The sequence below is a fragment of the Neomonachus schauinslandi genome, chromosome 2 (genome assembly GCF_002201575.2).
Source record: "Neomonachus schauinslandi chromosome 2, ASM220157v2, whole genome shotgun sequence".
NCBI lineage: Eukaryota > Metazoa > Chordata > Mammalia > Carnivora > Phocidae > Neomonachus > Neomonachus schauinslandi.
In genome coordinates this window covers 82,324,369-82,338,708 of record NC_058404.1, presented here as the reverse complement: position 1 = coordinate 82,338,708, position 14,340 = coordinate 82,324,369, and positions in this window count along the sequence as shown.

Below are 14,340 nucleotides of genomic sequence, written 5' to 3'. Positions count from 1 at the left end.
ACCCTAGCAAAAGCCCTTTCCTCATTTGTGGATTCTTCTCACCTCTCTGTGTCTGATCTAGGAGTTTCCTTTGCCACCTTACCGCTTCACCTTGCACATAATTCTCCTGTAGCTTTGATCACATTGTGCAGTCTGTCTAAGTGCCCACCTCATGTCCTGCACTGGGAGTAGGTCTTTTAAACTTTATATTTCTGGAAGTATCACAAGACCTGGAAACCCTAACACAATGACTTCACGCATAGTGCTGTATCTTTAAATTTGGGGATGACTGGTGAAGTTGAATAGGAGAGGACTTAGGTTTGGGCGAATACATAGCAAAATTATCACAACATTTTTATAAAGATGTCATAAGAAGTTTTAAAGCCCTATAAAATAAAAACAAGTTGTCTCATCTGCTTTTTTATGCCTGTAATCAAAGGGCATGGAGGATATAGAGCATTCGTGCTACAATAGTGGATCAAAGGTCTAGATTCCAAAAGATAGCTACAAATCTACAATAAATTTCTTTTATTTTATTCTCAGTGTGTGGAAGAGATTGTTAGCTGGTTGCCAAGTTTGTCCTCTTCTCAGGGCACTTTGAATGACCATTTTTCCAGACTCCCTTGGAGATAAGTATGGCCACATGACTCAGTTCTGCCAATGGACTGTGAGTGGAAAGGACATGTGCTATATCTTGGCTGAGTCACAGAAACCTCTCCAACACAATCTTGCATGCTCTTTTCCACTTGTAGGCGGCAGGAAAGGAAAGGATTCCCATGGGGACCTTGGAAACCAGGTGTTAGAGAAGAGAACACAAGATGGAAAGGACTCTGTTCCTTTGCCACTGCAAAGAGGAAAGATGCTTAACCAGGAATACCCAGAGATCAGACTGTTATGTGAACAAGAAATAAACTTTTATTGGGTGCCTGGGTGGCTCAGTCGGTTAAGCGACTGCCTTCGGCTCAGGTCATGATCCTGGAGTCCTGGGATCGAGTCCCGCATCGGGCTCCCTGCTCAGCGGGGAGTCTGCTTCTCCCTCTGACCCTCCTCCCTCTCGTGCTCTCTGTCTCTCATTCTCTCTCTCGCAAATAAATAAATAAATAAAATCTTTAAAAAAAAAAAGAAATAAACTTTTATTGTGAAAATGTTGAATGATGACATCTGTTTGTTATAGTAGTAAGCATAACCTTAATCTATACAGAAAAATATTTCCTTTCTCAGCTATTTGTTCATGCATTCCTTTCCTTTGAATTATTTAAAATGTCCAAATAGGTTTAGACCATGTTTTTCTTCTTCTTTTTAAAATTATGTTATGTTAATCACCATATATTACATCATTAGTTTTTGATGTAGTGTTCCATGCTTCATTGTTTGGGTATAACACCCAGTGCTCCATGCAGAACGTGCCCTCTTTAATACCCATCACCAGGCTAACCCATTCCCCCACCCCCTCCCCTCTAGAACGCTCAGTTTGTTTTTCAGAGTCCATAGTCTCTCATGGTTCGTCTCCCCCTCCGATTTCCCCCCCTCCATTCTTCCCCTCCTGCTATCTTCTTCTAGGACCATGTTTTTCTCCTACTCCCACCATAATAAGAAAAACAAATTTATTTTTTTTAAAGATTTTATTTATTTATTTGACAGAGAGAGAGAGAGAGAGAGACAGTGAGAGAGGGAACACAAGCAGGGGGAGTGGGAGAGGGAGAAGCAGGCTCCCTGTTGAGGAGAGAGCCCAATGTGGGGCTCCATCCCAGGACCCTGGGATCATGACCTGAGCTGAAGGCAGCTGCTTAACAACTGAGCCACCCAGGCCCCCCTAAGAAAAACAAATTTAAAAAGAGTTTTATCCACAGTCAAACTCTGTGGGTATAATATCTCACTTTACTTCTTTGTCATCCACTCTAGCTTGTCCTTGTCTGAATGGGTTAGGTGGCTCACCTCCCTGAACATCCTCCTGACCTTAGGAGGGGGAAAGACAGAGTCCAGAGCAAGCAGCTTTTTCGTTAAAGAGATGATGACTCGGAATTACACACAACACTTCCTCTCACAGCTCATTGATTTGAAAGAGTAGTGGAAAATGTAGTCTCTCGATGGTAAGCCTGTTCCCAGCTTCCGTTACTAAAAGAAAGAAGAGAAAACTGGTATTGGGGAACACATACCTGTTCTGATGACCCAAGTGTCCATACACACTTACTTTCACTCTTACACCACCTTCATTCTCTCCCCAAGACAGACAAATCAGATCAGAGTCCAGAACACTAAGTGGTACACAGTCCTTTCCATCAGTTTCAAATGTGGTTCTTTGGGCTCTAGAAATCTGAAGAGTAATACATAAATAATGTATATCCACCTCTCATCCATAATAATAATCTATTACTGTGTAACAAATTACTCCAAAACTTAACAGCTTAAAACAACAAACATCTATATCTCACAGTTTTTGTGGCTCAGGTGGGACAGGTCCTAGGAGGGAGTCTTCCCACTGCTGCTGCTAGCAATTCTCCACCAACACTTTTCACAGGGGCACAGCCCCCAGACTCTTGCTAGGGGCACACTGCATTGTAGGCGTGACAATTCGTATCATAGTCACTTACCACCACTCAGGTGGCAAGGTGGAGGGAAGACTTTTGTTCTTTGATTTTGTAATTTCCTATTCATATTTGGGTAACTTTGGGGGGTGGACAGGGTAATGTGGCAATGGGGGAAAGTCTTTGACATTCATTAGAAACAATATAGTCTTTCTAAGATATTTACAGTATCATTTAAAAAATGGAAAAGTTAAAAAAATTCAGGAGTGGCTTTGATGGATGATTCTGGATCAGGGTCTCTCATAAGGGCCGCATTCATCTGAAGGCTGGACTGGGGCTTAGGGTCTACTTCCAAGATGGTGAACTCATTTGGCTCTTGGTAGGAGACCTGAGTTGTTTGCTATATGGACATCTCCACAACATTGCTTGAGTATCTTCATGGCATGGCAGCTGTTTTCTTCTTTTTTCAATTTTTTGTTTAAATTCCAGTTGGTTAACATACAGTGTAATATTAGTTTCAGGTGTGAAATTTAGTGATTCATACTTAAAATACCGAGTGCTCATCACAAGTGTCCTCCTTAATCCCCATCACCCATTTTACCCATAACCCAGCCCACCTCACCTGCAGTAACCATCAGTTTTTTCTCCGTAGTTAGGAGTCTTTCCTTGTTTGCCTTTCTTCCCCCAACCCCGTCGTGTTCACCTGTTTTATTTCTTAAATTCCACATATGTGTGAGATCATATGGCATTTGTCTTTCTCTGACTGACTTATTTCACTTAGCATAATACTCTCTAGCTCCATCCATGTTATTGCAAATGGCAAGATTTCAATCTTTTTTATGGCTGAGTAACATTCCATTGTATATATGTACCACTTCTTTATCCATACATCTGTGGATGGACATTTGGGCTCTCTCCATAATTCAGCTATTGTTGATAATGCTGCCATAAACATCAAGGTGCATGTATCCTTTGAATCAGTATTTTTGTATCCTTTGGGTAAATACCTGGTAGTGCAATTGCTGGATTGTAGGATAGTTCTATTAGCGGCTCTTTAGCCCTACAGGGAGTGATCAAACAGCCAGAGCAAGGAGGAGGCCAAAACACCTTCTGTGACCTAGGCTAGAATGTCACACACCACTGTCATATCTGCTATATTATACTCATTATAGACAAATTACTAGGTCTAGACCACACTCAAGAGGAGGGGAATTGGACTCCATCTTTTGAAGAGAAGATTGCCAAAAAAATCTATGATCATATTTGAAAACTACCACAGCCTTCTTTATCGCTGTGTGTGTGTGTGTGATTATACATTTTACATATATATTTTTATTGTAGTAAAATATATATAACATAAAATTTACCATTTTAGCCTTTTTTGAATGTACAAGTTAGTGGCATTAAGCACATTCACATTTTTGTGTGGCCATATGTTTTTTTACATTCCTCCTACATTCAAAATACACTCACTTCTTCCCGTATCTCCCCCAAATCTCAACTCATATCTGTCAGCTGTAGGATTTGACTTTACCCTCTTGAAAAGCCTATAAGTTAGCCTATTGCTGTTTAATGGATACTGGGGGAAAAGAAAACATTTTATTAGTCACAGAACAACATGTAGCAGGAGCATCACATTTGGATTGGCTTCCTTGTTCTCTAAATCCCATAGAAGTGATTCAGAGGGGTCCAGGTGGGCCTGTTAGGGTGCACTGGAAATGCAGCGATTCCCTGAAAGGGAATGCACTGGATTTCTGTCACAGTTGAGAAACCCTGAGCCTGAAAATCCCCCTCTTTTATGGCAAGCCAGCTTTTTGTCTCTGTTATCAAATGGCATGGCATTCTTTCTGTGTCTCTGTCTTCATATAATGTTTTCTATTTCCAAAGGACAACAGACATATTGAATTAGAGGCCATCTTAATGACCTCAACTTAACTTGATTACAACTGCAAAGACTATTTCCCGATAAGGTGCTGTTTCTAGATACTCAGGGTTAGAATTTCAATATATATTTTTTGGGGGAAGGGTTCAAGCCAGCACACTCCCATCATTCCTTTTCACAATATTCATCACCCTGTATGGTAATTATTCCACGTTCACCTTCCTAGATAGACCATTCTTCCTTTTTTCATTGGATCCCCATTGTTTGGGATAATAGAGCCCTTGTTAAATGAGTGACTATGAGTTGAGAAGCAAAGAGGTGGGCAGAAGACTGGAGAAGCAGGTCAACCAAGAAATTGAAGCTGGGAAGTTCTAAGCTAAAATAAACAGCAGGATCCAATCACAAGCTGGGATTAGCACAGACTGGGCAGAAATGTGGGGGAGGTGTGGGGGAGAGGAAGGTCAAATCAAGAACAAATTTTATAAAAGCAGAATTCCAAGTTGCTACCTCTACTTTGCATGAGGTCTGCCAGCCTCTAGGGCAGGAGACAGAGCCCTAAATTTTTGGATTTTTTCTCCAGAGCCGCTGAAATGGTTTTCCTCACACTTCTCTTAGTCTAAGGGGTGTGATTATGACCACACAATCTGGGTTCAACACAAATTTTATGATTCAAAGGAGAGAGAACAGAACACAGAGAACATACGTAATATTTATGGGTGTATCATTATGTTTCTGTAGCTTTTGTTTTTTACCTTTTCCTGGAAGGAGATGTTTGTGTGTATAATTCAGTGGCTGACTGTTCATACCCTTGTCTCCCCACTTCCCAGCTCACATATAGTTTAACTTTCAATTCACTACCACTGTAAACAAATCAAAGTTTCATAGTACATGATATGGAAATCTTTCAACTTAGTCATTTAAAAAACATTTTTAATAAGGTGTTGGTAGAAGTTAGTGCTACTGACTATATTAAAATCAGTTAAAATATTTTGTGTGCTTCCTTTATGCATAATTTCTTTTATGTTCATATTAAAATTGATCAAAATAAGAGTCACAGTGAGAGTTCAGTTGTTAATTGGTTGTAATGGACTCTCCGTAATTTACTGTGGGACACAGGTATTTGGGATCTAGTTGTGGAAAGGAGAAATGGGAATTATAATTTGAGGAAAAGTTTGAGATCTACTGGGTTAGTTAATTCAGATCTGCTGGCCTAGTATTCTCTGAGATAATTCTGATACATACATGTATACATGTGTATATACATATGATTAAAATTACTTATATAATTTATTTGGAAGTGCTATAAGGGTAAGTTGAGAGAAGTGGTTCTCAAGCAGGGACAATCTTTCTCCAGTGGAACATTTGGCAATGTCTGGAGACATTTGTGATGGTCACTTGAATGGGGATGAATGGGGGAGGGAAGGATGCTTATTGTCGTCTAGGGTAAAGGCCCAGACGCTGCTGAACATCCTGCAATGCACAGGACAGCTCCTACAACAGATTGTTGAGCTCAAAACGTCAGTAGTCCTCAGGGTGAGAAGCCCTAGTTTAGAGGATAAACATTCAGTTGATATAAAAAGGAGTTTTCTATTTCTCAATAATCCCATTTTTTCTTTTTAATCTGCCACACTCAATAATCCTACTACTAAAAACCTTAAATATTAATTATCAAAATAGAAAAATAAAATGGGAGGGAAGGTGAGCTCTGTTCTGCTTGAGGCTAAATCATCCTCTGGTAGGAAATTAAGCAGCAAATGCATTCTTCCAAAAATGGGCTCTCTCAACCACTAGGGAGCCCTAGCATCCTGATTGCATGGACATGATGGTGACCCATGTCCAGCGTGGGAGTTCTATCTGGAAGATTTGTTGAACATGACACTATTCTTGGGTATCATCATAAGAAAGAAGTCTATTTCTTTTTATTTCTTTTTATTTTTTTATTTTTTTAAATTTTTATTCTTATGTTAATCCCCATACATTACATCATTAGTTTTAGATGTAGTGTTCCATGATTCATTGTTTGTGCATAACACCCAGTGCTCCATGCAGAATGTGCCCTCCTCAATACCCACCACCAGGCTAACCCATCCTCCCACCCTTCTCCCCTCTAGAACCCTCAGTTTGTTTTTCAGAGTCCATCGTCTCTCATGGTTCGTCTACCCCTCCGATTTCCCCCCTTCATTCTTCCCCTCCTGCTACCTTCTTCTTCTTCTTCTTCTTTTTTTTTTCTTAACATATATTGCATTATTTGTTTCAGAGGTACAGATCTGAGATTCAACAGTCTTGCACAATTCACAGCGCTTACCAGAGGGGAAGTCTATTTCTAATATTTATTCAGAAACACACAAAAAATCTACCATGATGGAAAAAGTGGTTTAGCTATTTTTTTTTTTCCAAAGGTTCAAAAGAAAATAACCTCCTGAAAGTGAAGCCATGCAGTTGGTTCCCTGATGGCCAGGATGTAATTATGGCAACGTGACATCTCTAGCATTTATGGAACACAAGTATTGGCAACATTTACACCTGACTTTTAAGATAATACAAATCTGAGAAGAGGATGGTTATTTTTAGAGTTTTTGAATTATGTTTATATTTAGATTTTGGATAAAGCATATAATGAATACTTCTCCTGTAATGATAGATTCTATTGTGCAAAAATAAGACTGAGAACATGACTAATAATGCCATTGAAAGAATAGATATTATCAATGTTTAAGACTGACAGTCCTTAACTCCAACACGGCTCACTCCTTCACTTTATTCACCCCTCATCTTATCACAGAGGCCATTCCTGTCCACTGATCCTAGAAAAGAAGTTCCCAGTCCTGCTCTATTACTCTCCTTTCTCTACCTTTTTTTGTTACATAACACTTACCATCACCTGAAAGGATGTATATTTATTTGCTTATCCATTTAGTGTCTTCCCCTGCTATTTCATCCAGTATGATATAAGCTACACCATAGCAGAGATTTTGATTTTCAAAGTTGTATTTAATGAGCACTTATATAGTAACTACTATTTCCCACGTACTCTTCTAAGAACTCTGTAAAGATGAACTCATTCATTTACACTTATAACAATTCTAAGACATCAATTCTATTTTTATTCCCACTTTTTAGATGACAAAACTGAGGTATACAGAACCTAACTAACTTATCCCACGTTAGATAGGGAGTTAATGGCAGAGCCAGTATAGGATTCGGACCTTCTCATTCTAGAGTCTGTGTCTTAATATCTTAACTCTGATGCTTGCTAGTACATGTGCCTCTCCTAGACTCAGATCTAGCCTCAATCAATACTTGTTGGTTGAATGAAATGGTACTGCAAACACGTATGAAAATAATCAAGCAGCATTTTACCAAGTTATTTAGAAGAAGAATTTAATTTCTCAACACCCAGGTATGTAAGTCACAATTACACTATTCAACATCAAGACATGTCTAATTATTCATTTTATGTATAAAGAGCAATAGATTTTTAATTTGTCATCAGTAAGGGGATCCTCTCAATAGGAAAGCACTTTAAATCTTTGGAAATAGTATCATTTCAGTTGAATCAAGAAATGTTAACCCATTTCCACATCAACATTTAGTAATTCAACAAATATTTATTGACTGCTTATTCCGTGGTTCTATGTGTTTGAGATGCATCAGTGAGAAAGGAGAAAATTAAAAACAGTGCCAACTAAAGCAAAGATCCTGCTCTCACATTATACTTACAGTAAACACTGTTTTATTTTTCTTCAGTGTTAAAACTAGGGTAGTTTGTTTTTAAATACTAACAAGTAGCCAGATCCTCTCAACATCATAGACAGTAGAGTTCAACAGTAAGTTTGGGAACACATAATAATTGAGTCTAGCTCCCTATTGGAAGGAAAAATATTATGAACAAAGATAAAACATGAAAAAATTTTGTATTTTGGAACTCTTAAGAACTTATTGATCTGGGGGGAGAGCAAGATGGTGGAGCGGTAGGAGACCTAAATTTCGTCTGGTCCCAGGAATTCAACTAGATAGGGATCAAACCATTCTTAACACCTATAAACTCAACAGGAGATTGAAGAAAAGAATAGCAGCAACTCTCTGAACAGAAAAGCGACCACTTTCTGGAAGGTCTTTTCTGATTTGTTTAGTGTATATTTTTGGGGGGACGTTGTTACCCTGTTAGCATTTTGTTCTCTCATTCATCTATTCTCCTCTGGACAAAATGACAAGATGGAAAAAATCACCTCAAAAAAAAAAAAAAAAAAGGAACAGGAGGCAGTACTGACTGCCAGGGACCTAATCAATATGGACATTAGTAAGATGTCAGAACTAGAGTTCAGAATGACAATTTTAAAGATACTAGCTGGGCTTGAAAAGAGCTGGAAGATATTAGAGGAACCCTTTCTGGAGAAATAAAAGAACTAAAATCTAACCAAGTCAAAATCAAAAAGGTTATTAATGAGGAGCAATCAAAAATGGAGGTTCTAACTGCTAGGATAAATGAGGCAGAAGAGAGAATTAGTGATATAGAAGACCAAATGATGGAGAATAAAGAAGCTGAGAAAAAGAGAGATAAACAACTACTGGATCATGAGGGCAGAATTCGAGAGATAAGTGATACCATAAGACGAAAGAATACTAGAATAACTGGGATCCCAGAAGAAGAAGAAAGACAGAGAGGGGCAGAAGGTATATTGGAGCAAATTATAGCAGAGAATTTCCCTAATTTGGGGAAGGAAACAGGCATCAAAATCCAGAAGGCACAGAGAATGCCCCTCAAAATCAATAAAAATAGGTCAACACCCTGATATCTAATAGTAAAACTTACAAGTGTCAGAGACAAAGAGAAAATCCTGAAAGCAGCTCTGGACAAGAGGTCTGTAACCTACAATGGTAAAAACATTAGATTAGCAACAGACCTATCCACAGAGATCTGGCAGGCCAGAAAGGACTGGCATGATATATTCAGAGCACTAAATGAGAAAAATATGCAGCCAAGAATACTCTATCCAGCTAGGCTGTCACTGAAAACAGAAGGAGAGATAAAAAGCTTCCAGGACAAATAAAAACTAAAGGAATTTGCAAACACAAAACCAGCCCTACAAGAAATATTTAAAGGGGTCCTCTAAGCAAAGACAGAGCCTAAAAGTAACATAGACCAGAAAGGAACAGAGACAGTATAAAGTAACAGTTACCTTACAGGCAATACAATGGCACTAAATTCATATCTTTCAATAGTTACCCTGAATGTAAATGGGCTAAATGCCCCAATCAAAAGACACAGGCTATTAGATTGGATAAAAAAGAAGACCCATCAATATGCTGTCTGCAAGAGACTCATTTTAGACCCAAAGACACCTCCAGATTGAAAGTGAGGGGGTGGAAAACCATTTACCATGCTAATGGACACCAAAAGAAAGCTGGAGGGCAATCCTTATATCAGACAAATTAGATTTCAAACCAAAGACTGTAATAAGAGATGAGGAAGGACACTATATCATACTTAAAGGGTCTATCCAACAAGAAGATCTAACACTTGTAAATATCTATGCCCCTAGCATGGGAGCAGCCAATTATATAAGCCAATTAATAACAAAAGCAAAGAAACAAATCAACAACAATACAATAATAGTGGGGGACTTTAACACCTCCCTCACTGAAATGGACAGATCGTCTAAGCAAAAGATCAACAAGGAAATAAAGACTTTAAATGACACACTGGACCAAATGGACTTCACAGACATATTCAGAACATTCCACCCCAAAGCAACAGAATACATATTCTTCTCTAGTGCCCATGGAAAATTCTCCAGAATAGATCACATCCTAGGTCATAAATCAGGTCTCAATGGGTACCAAAAGATTGGGATCATTCCCTGCCTATTTTCAGACCACAATGCTTTGAAACTAGAACTCAATCGCAAGAGGAAAGTCGGAAAGAACTCAAATACATGGAGGCTAAAGAACATCTTACTAAAGAATGAATGGGTCAACCAGGAAATTAAAGAAGAATTAAAAAAATTCATGGAAACAAATGAAAATGAAAACACAACTGTTCAAAATCTTTGGGATGCAGCAAAGGCACTCCTAAGAGGAAAGTATATAGCAATACAAGCCTTTCTCAAGAAACAAGAAAGATCTCAAATACACAACCTAATCCTACACCTAAAGGAGCTGGAGAAAGAACAGCAAATAAAGCCTAAACCCAGCAGCAGACGAGAAATAGTAAAGATCGAGTGGAAATCAATGAAATAGAAACTAAAAGAACAGTAGAACAGATCAACGAAACTAGGAGCTGGTTCTTTGAAAGAATTAACAAGATTGATAAAGCCCTGGCCAGACTTATCAAAAAGAAAAGAGAAATGACCCAAATCAACAAAATCATGAATGAAAGAGGAGAGATCACAACCAACACCAAAGAAATACAAACAAGTATAAGAAAATATTATGAGCAACTCTATGCCAGCAAATTAGATAACCTGGAAGAAATGGATGCATGCTTAGAGATGTATCAACTACCAAAACTGAACCAGGAAGAAATAGAAAACCTGAACAGACCTATAACCATAAGGAAATTGAAGCAGTCATCAAAAATCTCCCAAAAAACAAAAGCCCAGGGCCAGATGGCTTCCCAGGGGAATTCTACCAAACATTTCAAGAAGAATTAATACCTATTCTGAAACTGTTCCAAAAAATAGAAATGGAAGGAAAACTTCCAAACTCGTTTTATGAGGCCAATATTACCTTGATCCTAAAACCAGACAAAGACCCCATCAAAAAGGAGAATTACAGACCAATATCCTTGATGAACATGGATGCAAAAATTCTCACCAAAATACTAGCCAAGAGGATCCAATAGTACATTAAAAGGATTATTCGCCACGATCAAGTGCGATTTATTCCTGGGCTGCAAGGTTGGTTCAACATCCACAAATCAATCAATGTGATACAATACATTGAGAAAAGAAGACCAAGAACCATATGATCCTCTCAATAGATGCAGAAAATGCATTTGACAAAGTACAGCATCCTTTCTTGATCAAAACTCTTCAGAGTATAGGGATAGAGGGTACATATCTCAATATCATAAAAGCCATCTATGAAAAACCCACAGTGAATATCATTCTCAATGGGGAAAAACTGAGAACTTTCCCCCTAAGGTCAGGAACATGGCAGGGATGTCCACTCTCATCATTGCTATTCAACATAGTATTAGAAGTCCTAGCCACAGCAATCAGACAACAAAAAGAAATAAAACGCATCCGAATTGGCAAAGAAGAAGTCAAACTCTCATTCTTTGCAGATGATTTGATAGTGTATGTGGAAAATCCAAAAGACTCCACCCCAAAACTGCTAGGACTCATAGAGGAATTCAGTAAAGTAGCAGGATATAAAATCAATGCACAGAAATCAGTGGCATTCCTATACACCAACAACAAGACAGAGGAAAGAGAAATTAAGGAGTCGATCCCATTTACAATTGCACCCAAAACCATAAGATACCTAGGAATAAATCTAACCAAAGAGGTAAAGAATCTGTACTCAGAAAACTATAAAATACTCATGAAAGAAATTGAGGAAGACACAAAGAAATGGAAAAATGTTCCATGCTCATGGATTGGAAGAACAAATATTGTGAAGATGTCAATGTTACCTAGAGCAATCTATACATTCAATGCAATCCCTATCAAAATACCATCCACTTTTTTCAAAGAAATGGAACAAATAATCCTAAAATTTGTATGGAACCAGAGAAGACCCCGAATAGCCAGAGGAACGTTGAAAATGAAAAGCAAGGCTGGCGGCATCACAATTCCGGACTTCCAGCTCTATTACAAAGCTGTCATCATCAAGACAGTGTGGTACTGGCACAAAAACAGACACATAGATCAATGGAACAGAATAGAGAGCCCAGAAATGGACCCTCAACTCTATGGTCAACTAATCTTCAACAAAGCAGGAAAGAATGTCCAATGGAAAAAAGACAGTCTCTTCAACAAATGGTGTTGGGAAAATTGGACAGCCACATGCAGAAGAATGAAACTGGACCATTTCCTTACAACACACACAAAAATAGACTCAAAATTGTTCAAAGACCTAAATGTGAGACAGGAGTCCATCAAAATCCTAGAGGAGAACACAGGCAGCAACCTCTTCGACCTCAGCTGCAGCAACTTCTTCCTAGAAACATCGCCAAAGGCAAGGGAAGCAAGGGCAAAAATGAACTATTGGGACTCATCAAGATAAAAAGCTTTTGCAAAGTAAAGGAAACAGTCAACAAATCAAAAGACAACCGACAGAATGGGAGAAGATATTTGCAAATGACATATCAGATAAAGGGCTAGTATCCAAAATCTATATAGAACTTACTAAACTCAACACTCAAAGAACAAATGATCCAATCAAGAAATGGGCAGAAGACATCCAAATGGCCAACAGACACATGAAAAAGTGCTCAACATCACTCGGCATCAGGGATATCCAAATCAAAATCTCAATGAGATACGACCTCACACCAGTCAGAATGGCTAAAATTAACAAGTCAGGAAATGACAGATGTTGGTGGGGATGTAGAGAAAGGGGAACCCTCCTATACTGTTGGTGGGAATGCAAGCTGGTGCAGCCACTCTGGAAAACAGTATGGAGTTTCCTCAAAAAGTTGAAAATAGAGCTACCCTATGACCCAGCAATTGCACTAGTGGGTATTTAACCCCAAAGATACAAATGTAGGGATCCAAAGGGGTAGGTGCACCCCGATGTTTATAGCAGCAATGTCCACAATAGCCAAACTATGGAAAGATCCAAGCTGTTTATCAACAGATGAATGGATAAAGAGGATGTGGTGTATATATATATATATACATATACATATACACAATGGAATATTATGCTGCCATCAAAAGGAATGAGATCTTGCCATTTGCAACAACGTGGATGGAACTGGAGGGTATTATGCTGAGTGAAATAAGTCAATCAGAGAAAGACATGTATCATATGACCTCACTGATATGAGGAATTCTTAATCTCAGGAAACAAACTGAGGGTTGTTGGAGTGATGGGGGATGGGAGGGATGGGGTGGCTGGGTGATAGACATTGGGGAGGGTATGTGCTATGGTGAGCGCTGTGAATTGTGTAAGACTGTTGAATCACAGACCTGTACCTCCGAAACAAATAATACATTATATGTTTAAAAAAAAAAAGGAAGAAGAAGATAGCAGGAATGGAAGAATGGTGGGGGGGATTTCAGAGGGGGAGACGAACCTAGAGAGACTATGGACTCTGAGAAACAAACTGAGGGTTCTGGGGGGGTTGGGGGATGGGAAAAAAGATCTTATTGATCTGTCATTAATACATCCTCATAAAGGGTATACCTGTAACCTAGAGGGATGAGGGTTGTGACTGACTGGAGACCCATAAAAGGTGTGAGGAAAGGCTTCCAAGCAAAAGTAGACATTTGCCTGGAGAAGAGAGGAAGAAGAAGCTCACTTTGAGAAGAAAAAATTTATGAAAAGGCACATACAAATGTCATAAATTAGTTGATTCAAGCAAACATGTTTAATGACAATTAAAATTTTTTTTTCTGCCAGAAATAAGTGACCAAAATGCATATTGCACATATAAGTGCTTAAAGGAATGTGTATGTGTATGTGTGTGTGTATATGCTATGGTATTTTTCCATTGTATCTAACAGAGGAATCTGCCTAAACCTGGTGCTGAACCAATAAAAGCTGGATTCTGACATACTTCTTCTGAGCTTCTCTAGAATGATTTCCTCCACAAAATGGACCAAATAGTGGCAATCCCATCTACCTCACAGGACATTTCTGAGGATCAGATGAGGATAAGCTGATGTGTTACTTGCATTTATTAATGCCTTGTTTTTTTGGATATTAATAGTGGATAGGAGATAGCTCACAGTAATGATTAAAGGATATATAATAATGAAATATAGATAGAAAATTGGGACA